Genomic DNA, 12,464 nt, shown 5'->3' with positions numbered 1-12,464 from the left:
CGTTGGTATATATTGTTACATATTGCTACAGTTGCGGAACTGAATCTGGAGATTTTTTTGCTTGGCAGAAAGAACTTTAAAATAAAAGTGGATTGAATTAAAGTGAAAGGGTAGACACGCGTAGAGTGAGATGGATTCAAAGTTTGTTTGAGCAAGAGAGGGAGGAATAGAGGGAAAGGATGAAGTGGAGTGAGAGATACAGAGAAAGCCAGAAAAATATACCAAAGGATTGAGTATGGAGAGCTGGAGAGTGTGAGCTATAGACACAGAATGAATGAAAGAGTCTGAGTACGAACAACAGAAAAGAAAGGAAAAGAATCAAAGGCCAGTATCCTTAGAGTAGTTGAGCAGCAGGTTGTGACAGAGGCAGTCTTCTGAGACTAAATGTGTTCTCCAGTCCTGGCGCCCTCACTGCCCACTGTGTCAGCTTGCACAATGATTGCCTGGTCAACCATAACGTTCTTCTCTGCACAGATACACACATAAACACAAGACCACATACAAGGTGCACACATACTTGCACAGAAAGACTCCACTCCTCCTCTGACTTGCTTGTTGTTACCTCCAGCTTCCACCGTGATGAAAATGAGTGTAGGCTTTTGTTCAGACACAGGGGAGTTCGCATTCCTCACCCTTCATCCTCTTTATCTCTCTCTTTCCCTTGCTAAATAAATCCACAGTAAGTAGTTGCATTTAGGATTCTGTTCTGCGTCTTTGTCAATGATTTCTCCCTCCGTCTCTCTTTTCATTGCATGTTTCTCCCTGCTTCCTTATTGAACCTTACGTGCGCAACCACAATCCTTTTTTCAGCCCTAAAACAAAGACGTCATTAAAAGCACAGACATCAACATATAATTACACTCAGCTTAACTTGAGCCCAGGGCTGTGGTGTTTTAAGCACAATGCATGTAAAAATTGGAGGAAACCTACATGTAGCCCTGAAAACAGCTCATGTTTGAACCCAGGACCCCCATTTTTTATAATGACATTGTTTTGAGAAGCGTGCTGTGTGTTTTAAGTTGTGACAATGTTCATCACCTCAGGAAAGATTATTCAATCTTTCGTCCCTAAAGATCCAGCCAGAAGATACCCTAGAAAATTAATGTTTTTCATGGCCACATTTTGAGGAAAAGAACAGGTTTATGCCTGATACTTCGGCCTATCATTTCTTTATTTTGTACCTCCTCATGTCCTGTCTACTTTGTCCTCCGGCCTATAACCCAAAGATCAATCTCAGCGCGCCTTCTTGAAGAATGTCTCAATTCCTAAAATGCATCCTGTGGAGACGGGAGGTTTGCCGGAGGAGCTATGAGCGAGGAAGCACAGGTTTATCACTTGCAGAAGTCTTTTCAGCACCTGTGACATATAGTATAAAAGAGGTGACACACAGCTGGAAAATACAAACCATGGCAGCTGTGACATGCTCATTTAGAATTACTCTGCTTTAAATAGCGGCTCAGATGTGTTTTTTTTGTTTTTGTTTTTGTTAAATTGCGGTTGCCTCGACTCCACTATTCTTGTATCTCTTCCTGGCCTCCTCTGCTCGGATCTCAGGTGGGAGTGACTAAGACACAAGGAGCCAAGGCAAGGAAGGGAAAGGAATCAAGGATGCTCAAACTAAGACATATGAATTGAGTTGAGATGATGTAGTCTGTATCCCCATATGGGCCTGCCCTGCCCCAGAAAAACAATGTGAAAAGGCCAATGCATATCAGCAGTTTGGTAAACAACCTCCTAATGAGACTCATTGATTACACACACCTGGCTCAGTCAACCGTGACATAACTGTGTCTGAGGGGCCAGCCAACATTCAATCAATCCAAAAGCTCTCATACCGTAGCATCTGGTATGATGCAACGTCTGAGAGAGATGAAATCCGAGAGTGAAGTCATGCACCACACATGAGTGACAAAGTGCATGAAGTGAATAAGGTTATATCAGATGGCCAGGCCAGTAAAAGATATTTGTTAGTTTGTTAGTTTTACCTTATAGCTCTCTTCCATCTCTTTTATTAGCATGAAACACTCTCCGTTGAACTATCAGTACAAACAACAAAGAGTTTCATTGAAAAATGTCATAGAATAAAAGCCAAGTACCCCAATGAGACACATCATTACTTATGCTAGACATGGTAGGGTTGCAAATTCCTCCAAATTAAACAGAAAACATATTGGCTTCCAAAACAACACCGAAGTGCGGTGTATGGCAACAATAAGCAACAATAATTGATTATGTTGAGAAATGTGTGAGATTCTCAGGTAATTGGGCCATTGTTGCTATGAAGAGGTAGCTAGCCTACTGCCCTGAAGCCAGCAGTGGTCTAGAGAGTGTCAAAGCAGGGAATAATTGCCCTTATGAAACAAGTCGCTGTTATAGTCAGATTCATGAGTGCCATCGGGAACAACACCACTTTGTGTCACTGTGTCTCTCAGAGACTACAGAACTCATTTTGGCAGAGAAAAAATGGCTGCTCTCCAAATTGCCGACATTCAGAGAAGGATGGCGGTGGCTGCAGGAAGTCTACTGGCCGATCCTGATCCGTTCTAGCAGTATGGGTATTTAGCCTCCCCATAGCTGCAAGGTAAAGTAGAGACTTTCTGTAATATATGCAAATTTAACCGGAAATATTGCATTAATATACTGCTTCAAATGGGTTTCAGAAAATACTCAGCTTACCTTTAGGTTTGTATTGAAGGACTTTTGAAAGACAGTACCTCAGAAAACACTCTTCCAATTAAAACTATGTCCATTTGCGTTAATATAAGATTAGCAAAATCTTTTTCAACAAAGACAGATGTAAATATGCAATGTAACTAACTTCCCTTCTGCTCTCTGCTTAAGAAACCAATGAGAGCAAACAAATACATTACTGGAGTGAGTAGAAATGCCTTTTTGCAATCAATGTTGCTACTTAAGAGGGTGTATGTGTGTCTATTTTACAAATGGCATTAATCCATAGGGACTGATCTGTTCCTCTCTTCTCTAATAAAACAGCGTGAGAACACATGTCACAGCACTTGCAGTCTTTTGTTCTCATCTATCTGAACCGGCTGTGAGTCTCCAACTATTCCCTCTCTTCTCTGCATATTTTTTGTCAAATTTTCCAATTTCCCCTTAAACATTTTAGGTCCTACACACTAGTTTTCCCAGTACACTGTACTGTATAGCTTGCAAAGGGTTTCTTCTGTCTTACTGCATTGTCCACAGTCCGCCTGCAACATTAGTCTGCTTCATCCCTCTATATTGCACTGCCCCCACAGTCTTCTCTTCTCGGCCGTCTCATTATGAAAGCTAAATTAACCATGGCGCATACCTTCATAGCATGCAGCGGTTTTACAGCACCATCGGTCTCGCCTCACAAATACTCCATCATATAATTGAATATCAACTCTACTGGGCCCTTCATAAATGACTGACCCTCTGCAGGCACATAATTGCACACGCAGATGCATGTGTGCAAACAGACACATGCATTATTAGATCATTAGATGCATTTCAGTCAGTTAGCTGACGCTCTTGTCTACAGTAGCTTACAGTGAGTAGAAGCTTGTATGTATAGCTGCAGCTACTCTGTGTTGACAGCACCAATTCGGCTCATTTTTTTATCAACTGTACTTTCACATTTATAGCTAGGGCTGCACGATTATGGCCAAAATGATAATCCCGATTATTTGTTGATTTTAACCAAAACAAATGTTATCGTCACATAGGTTATTTATAACTGCTTTCACATCCATATTATTTTACATACTTCTTATGTTGAAGTTGTGTTGTACAGACATACAGCTGCAACACATGTAAATGAAAATTAGCTATTTTAAATAAATAGCGTAGGATTTTTATTTTTTTTAAATGTATCTCCGAGTTTTCAACAATAACTGATTAAAAGAGTTAGGGAGAGAGAGCTAGTGCGATGGACGTACTCACAGAGTGACGGCTGACTCAATATGAATGGGTCCAGCACGGGTCGAACGGCGGGTCAGTTAAGTTACACATGTCGTGTGTATGAAATGTCTGTATCGTCACTGCGCTGCATTTTTATGAAGTATGATATTCTGGCCATGGATCACATCTCTCACCCAAGTCCAGCAGCTCCATCTCACACGCCATTACTCAACGTACTGAAGTTAGTTGCATTCAATAACTTCTGTGTTTTTTGTCGTGGCGGCCGCAATAGCAGAGTTACCCGAGGAAAAACTGATACAACTACAGGTTTGCCCCTCATACTTAACAATATACAGCTGTGTTAATAACAATTAAAACTGTAGACAAATGTCAGAAGTGTTGACCGGCGCCACTTTGTGACAGGGCTGCGCAGAGAGTAAGATGAGAGAGAGAGATTGAGTAGAGGAGAGCTCCAACACAGGCATGGCTTTACAGAAGAAATGGGTCATGTTACGCAAAATATAACCATATCAATATCAACCTTACAGCGGATGCAAGGACATTAGGTGCACCAGTGCGTCCTAGATGAAAAATATTACTCGCACACTAGAACAGACACTAACTAGCACTGGTCACTGCTGTTGTCTGAAAAACAACACAGGCGGGACAAAATGTTGCATTTACTAGTAAACTGGTGAACCTGGAGATCGACGCATAACCGACTGCTATCTGTTGAATTTTCCTCCTGTTACTCTGTCCTCTGTGACTGTCTATATCTTGAAACAAAGCTGCGCGGTGCAGGGAACAACTCTGGCTGGCTCATGGTTTACGGAGCGATAGATCGGCTTTGCAAAAAAACCTGGAGCGTTCTATGAAGTGATGGATTTAAAAAAACAAAGAAATAAATAAACGCTTAATCACGCAAATTTGATTGTGGGAAAAGTCAAACTTGTGATCGTGATTAGAATTTGATTAGTTGTGCAGCCCTATTAATGGCAATCAAGATTAGCGTAGCAATTGTAAGTACCAACCAAGTCTGCACTTAGTTAATTCAATTTTAAGCGTTTAGAGTTTTGGTGAAGTTCATACAGACTATAACAGACACTTTATAATGTGCTGTACAAAGAGAACTGTGTAATTGTAGAATTTATTTTTCATTTACATTGAAATTGTCAGCACACTCAGACATAATTTATGTATTTCATTTGCATTCCTTCTTTCTGCAATGCAGGTACAGTTAATCTTTATAAGCTTGTTATTTGCTCTGGAACATTCACTTGAGTCCTTGGAGGTAACCCAAAAACGGTATTCTACAGTGAGAGCTCTAGTTACAGGAAATATTTGTGTGTTTGTGTGTGTGCTGAACCTCTGTCCAGTGTGTCTTTGAGCCTTTCCCTTTAACTGTGAACGCATGTGTCTCTCCCTGTATGTCTACAGTCCCACCTTTGTGTCCTGCATTGTGTGGTACCACGCTGTCATCACACAGTCCCCACCAGGCATTAAGTCCCCCTCCATTCATTTCACATCAGATTTGAATGGATATGGAAGGGATAGAAAACTTGAAATGTCAAGCTCACAGCTGTGCCTGCCTGGGTAAGTAGGCCTCAGTGTGCAGAAGTATTGGCAGTAGGCCTGTCCCAATAACAAGTTTTGCTGGACGATAAATTGTCCTAGAAATTATTGCAATAAATGTTAATATTGTTGTGGAATCTGCCTCTGTTAACAAAAAATTTACTTAAATAATAAAAACAGGACAAAAAAAAGGGACAATCAAAAACAATAAATATGCCAATTAAAAACCAAACAACCAAAATTATGAATAAAATGGAGGCAAAAATATTGCACTTCAATAAAATATTAAACATTAGGCTCAGACAGAGTTCCAAAAAGACGAAGTAGGCCATATGCAAAAAAACTTTAAAACAATAATTTCTCCAGCAAAGAGCTTTGTTCAAATAAAGCAAAACTGAATTGCAGTCCAGCAGGGTCTGCACAAAGGATATGAGAGAGAGAGAGAGGAGAGAGAGAGAATTCATCAAAATGCCGGCTCTTTGACAACACCAAAAGGGCAGCATCTCTTTAGCAACGAGGCAAGCTACTCTGAGAGTGCACACCATATTTGCACGTATACATCTTTGCAAACCTAGAATGTGCATACGTATTAAATGTCAGACATGTTGTTGCTGTTACCTGAGCTTTGTCTTTTATTCAACACTGACCACTAAAAAGGTTTTAAAGTATCACAAACATCAATCTTTTTTGCCCTTAGATGTTGATTCTTTTCCACAGTTATTGTCCATGTTGTCTGCCCCAAATCTCAACGCTTCCAAGCCTTACTGATGCCGCATGCTGCCCCCTATGTTCAGCCTCCACTAATACAGTCTGCACAGCCAGCTGTGGCGTAATTAATTTCTCATTAGTGTAGGCAATAATGGCTATTTCGTAATCTTGCCCTTTCTCTCTCTCTCCCTCTCTGTTTACGACTGTCTCGCTGCTTCCGTATCTTTTTTTTCGTTGCCATCACCAATCTCAACACCGCCGCCAATACCCTGCTGGAGGGAAGCGTTCACATCCCCTTGAAAAAAAGAAAGCAAACAAACAACAATTAGCTTCCTGTTGACATGGAGAATGGTGGTCTGTTCTCCTGCAAATTACCCCTCGCTAAGAAATGGGCAACTGAGACTTCCAGTTTAGGTGTTCTTTGATGAACCGTATACATCGGAGCTAATTATTTACTGGCCCGTACCAGCCAAGCCCACACTGAAACCACACAGACTGTGCTGAAACCACACACACACACACACACACACACACACGTAACAAAGATCAATGCAATCATCTTCACATTATAAATTAAAGATCAAGTCAACTTGTCTTTATCCTTTTTAGACAAAAAGTGTCTTGCTGAGTCTTCTTTCTTTACTACTCAAATTCAGATGTTTTAGTGATTTAGTAATAAAACATTGCTACAGCTTTGTACCCTTTTCTTAATGTATCAGTAGTACATTTACCACAAAAAATAGCCATTTGTGACAATAAAAAATGATAATTTTCAATTTCTGTAAATTAAATATGATACGGACATTTTGCAATATTGGCTATCATTTAAAAGTTCTGATGGAGAGATTTGATCACTTTCCTTCACCACCATCACTTCTCATCTAATATACCACAGTCTAATTTCAGATCAGCTCAGAGCTTCTTTTCCAATTGTCCATTTTGCATAAGTGAAAGCTGATGAGAGCTTTGTAGGCTTACATACACACCACCACCGACTTCAGCTTCTAACGTCATTCGTTTTAAATGGAAGCTGGCTTCTCTCAGCTGAAAGGAGCGGCAAATCTGTCGGTGGTGTGTTTTGGGCGTTTTGAGCACCCAGAGCGTCAATCAGAAAGTTGAAAATAGCTTTATGGTAATGAGCTATGACACGGTTTGTTCCGAGAAAATGCTCATAATCGGCAATGCTGGGTTCCCTATCATTTATGATATGACGTTTGCATATAGTGACCAGTTAACGTTACGCGTCGGTCACATTGTCTCTAAACAGTCCACTGACAGTGAAGTCCTGCACAGATCAACAGGTTAGAGTCTGGCGGCTTCTCGCTCTGCCTGCATTCTGCTGCGGTTCAGCGGCTAACAAGCGTGCTACTCGACCAAAAAACAACAATCACAAAAGTGTGTGTACGGTTAGGTACAAACTGGCATCACAATGAAGCAACTCATCACACAACAAAGTCTGACTTTGAATATTCAACATTTGTTGAGTGACAGGTTGTTTTTAATTTAGCTTGCAAATGAGTGTTTCAGTTTGATAGTTGGATTACATATTAAGATCTTGAGGAGTTTGTTGGAATAGAGATGTAAATCCTGAATCTTGGATATAATCGTGAATCAATAGCTTTGATCCTGATGTATACCCTCCATATTTAAGTTTTGATACTCAACTTTTTAATCAAAACAGACTTAAATTGTCTGTTTACATTTTTCTTTACCTTCTCTTAATCACTGGACCCTTCAATTCCAAAGGGGTGAAATAATATTTTTAGTTTTTTTATTACACATACAGCATAAATATTTACTTTTGTTTCCAAAAAATATGTGCAGTTATAAGCATTCCAAAAAAAGCCAAGCCTGAATGCTGAACAATACAATTAAAAGTAGTACTAGCATGCAATCTTCCCTCACTTAGTAGAAGAAGCTAAATAATTTAACATTGGCCTTATTAATTATTTATCAATTAAATGCAGACCCATCCCCCCCTTACGTAATGGCCCCTTCAAAATTACAGGGAGACACTTTCAATCACTGAGTGTTCTCCGTAATTGAGTAAGTAATGGTTGGGCTCGTTACAAGAAAGATTAATCCATTAGTGGGTCAAAGAGATGAACTTTTCTCCCTGTGCTTCCAAAGCCTGAACATACTCATTAATATCATATAACATAATCCTGGAATCGAGGGGGTGTTTATTTTAGAAATGCACAAAATAAAATGACATAAAGTCAACTGCCAATTAACTCTGACAAAACATCTTTAGCGTAAAAGGTGTTTTTTTTTTTTATATATATATATATATATATATATATATATATATATATATATATATATACACACACACACTCAAAAATCATTTATAATGACAAATGATTCTGATGAATGAATATTTAAAAAATAAAAACGGACCATCCACCATGTTATGAGCATTGGGGTTGCATAGTTTATCCACCAGAGGGCGCTTTATAAGTAAGCAACATTGTTTGTTTTTGTTATTGTGTTTTAATCTTAAATTAGTACTTTTTTACATTTTATTTATTAGAACTTTAAAATATTTTAATGTTCCTCTGTTCTGTTGTGACAAAATAAATTATATTTATATAAAATATATTATATATCATTTTAACGCAAACTTATAAATAACTACAAATGACTAATGAGCGGGGAATCTGTTTATGTTTTGTAAGCGTTTTAAAAAAATATTTATATATTTGCTGATATATCGGCATATCAGCTTTTTAAATAACCAAATATTTGTATCGGTATTGGCCTTAAAAATCCTTTATCGGTTGGGCTCTAGATGATGTATGAACTACTGTGCCATTCCTTTGCATTCTCTATTAGTGTACCATTGCCACTGTGCTTTAAAGACGAGAGGGATTTCTTGTTTAAATTTTCTTTTCTTTTGTTTTTCTTCTGCTTTATATAGTGTTTCAATTTTATAATTTCTTTTGACCATGTACCTGTATGTATACATTTGTGTATGTGTATGTGTGTGTGTGTCCACACAAGTAGGATTTGCATAAATCCCATCAAGCTCTTCAGCCCTGTGAAAGCACTGCTGACTTAGAATTATCAGGGTGAGCAAGAAGGATAGTTGGAATTCCATATCCCACATTAAAGAATTCCCCCTTCTGTTATATGTTATTATAATTCTTAGAGGTTAAGCAGCTTTTTGTAGAGAAAAGTGCCTTCATGCATTTAGTACTATTATAAAGAGCCAGCATCAAAGAAATCTTCTTCTGGTTTATCAGTATTCTGCTTCTTCCAGCCTTTCATTAAAGCAATTGGAATGCTGTGTGACAACTAAAAATTACCATCACATTATAATTTTTGTATAGAAAATTGTCAGCTGCAGTGGAGTGCTAAGAAATTAAAACTGATTAGTGTTCATGTCTCTTTCAAGTCTTCATAAAAAAACTAAAAAAAAACTGATTGTGCACTCTTTCAGCTGAAGTGGCATAAAATTAGGTATACACGTAGGACCACCATCCCTAGAGAGTTAATCAATTCAGCTCATAACACTAACAATACTCAAACATGAGAATCCATATTTCACAGCTTGTTATTCAATAGCAATGCACATAATGCACATGCTAAACAACTAAAAAAGAGAATGAGCTCAGCTACTACAAAATGTCACAATTGATATCAGTTCAAATAGTGAACACGTCGTTTACCAATTACCTTGGACATCCCTGTTACATTATAAAACAATGAAGGATTGAGATTGAATAACTCTTGTATTGTGAGAGAATGAAATATGAGCAGTTAGGAAGAAATATGTCTAAATTTACATACATTCATGTTTACAGGAACAGCTGTCAATGCAAAGTCCAAGACCAATTTAAGCTCAGCTGTCAAAGCATGCATCAGTCACTCAGAAAGGGTTCTGCAAGTCACAGCATGGGCAGCAGTCTGTTTATTTGACATTGCTTAATTCTTTGCATTCTACCCAGCTCACAGCACAACTTCAGCAGGTACCGTTATTCATCCAGCAACATTACCCGTTATTGAGTAAATCTCACAGCTAATCGTGTAATCTGCTGCGCTTGATGTGAATTTGCAAGCATTAGAGAACATGGTGTTCCCCTCTAAGCTGATTTCTGGAGCCCGTTCTTACAATAACCAACAGCTTCGCTCTGCTGTCTGGAGGGTAAGGGAACAAATAAATGATGCATTAAAGAGTTTGTGGGGAGAAAAGAGAGAGATGGAGGAAAGCTGGGAGTGACGGTGAGACAAAGAAGGGCAGCAGTTGAGTGTAGTCTCCAGCGTTCTTAAGCAGTGTATAGGTCAAAAGACTGGGAGGGATGGGGGAGAGTGGCAGGATGAATAGTTGATCGATTGTCTTTGGAAACTTCACAAAATAAGAAGAGTCCACTGACCACAGATCCAGCTATTAGATTCCAGAGTGCAGAGCTGTTTTATACTGTAACACAGATTCTTTTATTAGAGAAAGTTGAAGAATTGATTTAAAAAAACCAAGGTGTCCTGAAGTTTCTACCAAAAAACTTATAAGAGTACTTCTTTTTCCCAACATAAGCAACACGCAGTGGACTTTATAGAGTCTTGAAGCAGTATTTGATTTATATTACACATTTTTTCTTTTTAAGCAGCTTTAACATGGCAAGACTCCATGGACAGTCCGTGTGTAACTATAAATGTTCTCAGAGGACTATAGAGTACACAAGAGAGAAGAGTTTGTTATTCTTCACTGTTAGGTACACTCCAAATACCATTAAGGCTGTGGCTCAGTGGTAGAGCGGTTGCCTGCCAATTGGAAGGTTGGTGGTTCGATCCCCGCCCCTGCAGTCATTGTCGAAGTGTTCTTGGGCAAGACACTGAACCCCGAGTTGCCCCCGGTGCTGCGCATCGGAGTGTGAATTTGTGTGAGTGTTTATCTGATGGTGCAGGTGGCACCTAGTACGGCAGCCCCGGCCACAGTGTATGAATGTGTGTGAATGGTGAATGTTTCCTGTAGATGTAAAAGCGCTTTGAGCAGTTGTTAAGACTGGAAAAGCGTATAAGCATAAATACAGCACATTTACATTTACATTAAAGAAAGTGCACAATCAACTGCCTTTTAGGTACAGTTTTACCCTTACATTTTAGTAAATTAATCAGGCACACTAGACTCTGGGTCTCCAATAGACCACTTGTTTCATTCCTGTGCTCTCAGAATAAGTAAGAGTACACAAACTGATAATGTAGAAGCTTTAGATAACAGATTAACTACAGAAGCATGAAGTTACTTAGAAGTGTTTCTCTCTTTTTCCCATCCTTCTCCATCTATCCCTCTCTAAAACAGGAAGCAAAGAACATATTAAGCGAGCAGGCACTTCTAGACGAGTTACATCTTAACTCATTCTTGAAGACACGGATGGATTCTTCTGACTGGCTTCATTTAGGTAAAACAAGAGACCACATGGAAGAGTTTGGATTCAGATTCCCAGTGTCAGTGACAACAGGACTAGTAGTCAATCATTTGCATATTGTAGTGAACAAGAACGCTCTTGATAAACCTGAATCAAGGAGTTCAGTACAGTAGGAGGGTGCTGTGCGAGTGGCCACTCTAGGAAGATCTAAACTCAATGGCCCAGCACACCCTAACAGGAGTTCTCACGTATTCTAGCTAATTAGACTCATGCTCAGGTTCAGGTTGGGTGAAGGTTTGGAATCACGGTGACCAAAGTTCATAAACCAATAACAATGACAAACGTTTGACCTCTTCAACCCTGATAGTTGCAACAAAACGGGTCAAATTTTCAGGCAGATGTTAATAAAGCCTGTACACACCTATGGTCCTCAGGTGCGGCCTAGTGAAGCAAATAAGTGAAAACACTTGTGTGGTTGGAAAATGGGTGTGTAGGGCCTTTAAAGCAAATAGCAACAGTGGAGCATAATGAAAAGTGGAGTGACATGAGCGGTCTTAGGCTGGTTTAAGACCAGACATGATACTGGATTCTTTACCATTTTTGATCAGCATTGGACAGGTAGTCTATATCCTCGACGTTCCACTTCCGGGGCCGGGTAGTCTATATCCTCGACGTTCCACTTCCGGGATTGCTCCGTTGCCGCAGGAAATTCAACTGGACGCATGTCTTTTCACCGATGTCTGTCCCCCCACTTTCATTGTGTTGGAATTTTAAACTCCAGTGGATTTATGAGGACTATAGTTAACTGCTCCTCAGAGCTCTGCAGGGTAACTTGAGACAGCTTGCTAGACTGATAGATAGATCTGTCCAATCTGAGTTTTCTGTCACACCACTAAAAACAACTTTTGAACGTCCACGTTCCACCAAAACAAG

The 12,464-nt window shown here is 39.4% G+C and overlaps 1 long non-coding RNA gene across 1 annotated transcript in view; it reads right to left on the bottom strand.

Moving 5' to 3' along the window:
* LOC117955519 overlaps nt 1-7,405 on the bottom strand; it is a 12,993-nt gene extending 5,588 nt beyond the window's left edge. Inside the window, exon 1 of the long non-coding RNA XR_004659073.1 lies at nt 7,394-7,405. This is a non-coding gene — a long non-coding RNA (uncharacterized LOC117955519). The remainder of the gene's footprint in view (nt 1-7,393) is intronic.
* Between the last annotated feature and the right edge of the window lie 5,059 nt (nt 7,406-12,464).

The sequence above is a fragment of the Etheostoma cragini genome, chromosome 13, assembly GCF_013103735.1.
Source record: "Etheostoma cragini isolate CJK2018 chromosome 13, CSU_Ecrag_1.0, whole genome shotgun sequence".
Taxonomy (NCBI): Eukaryota; Metazoa; Chordata; class Actinopteri; order Perciformes; family Percidae; genus Etheostoma; species Etheostoma cragini.
This window is presented reverse-complemented; position numbering and strand designations above follow the sequence as displayed.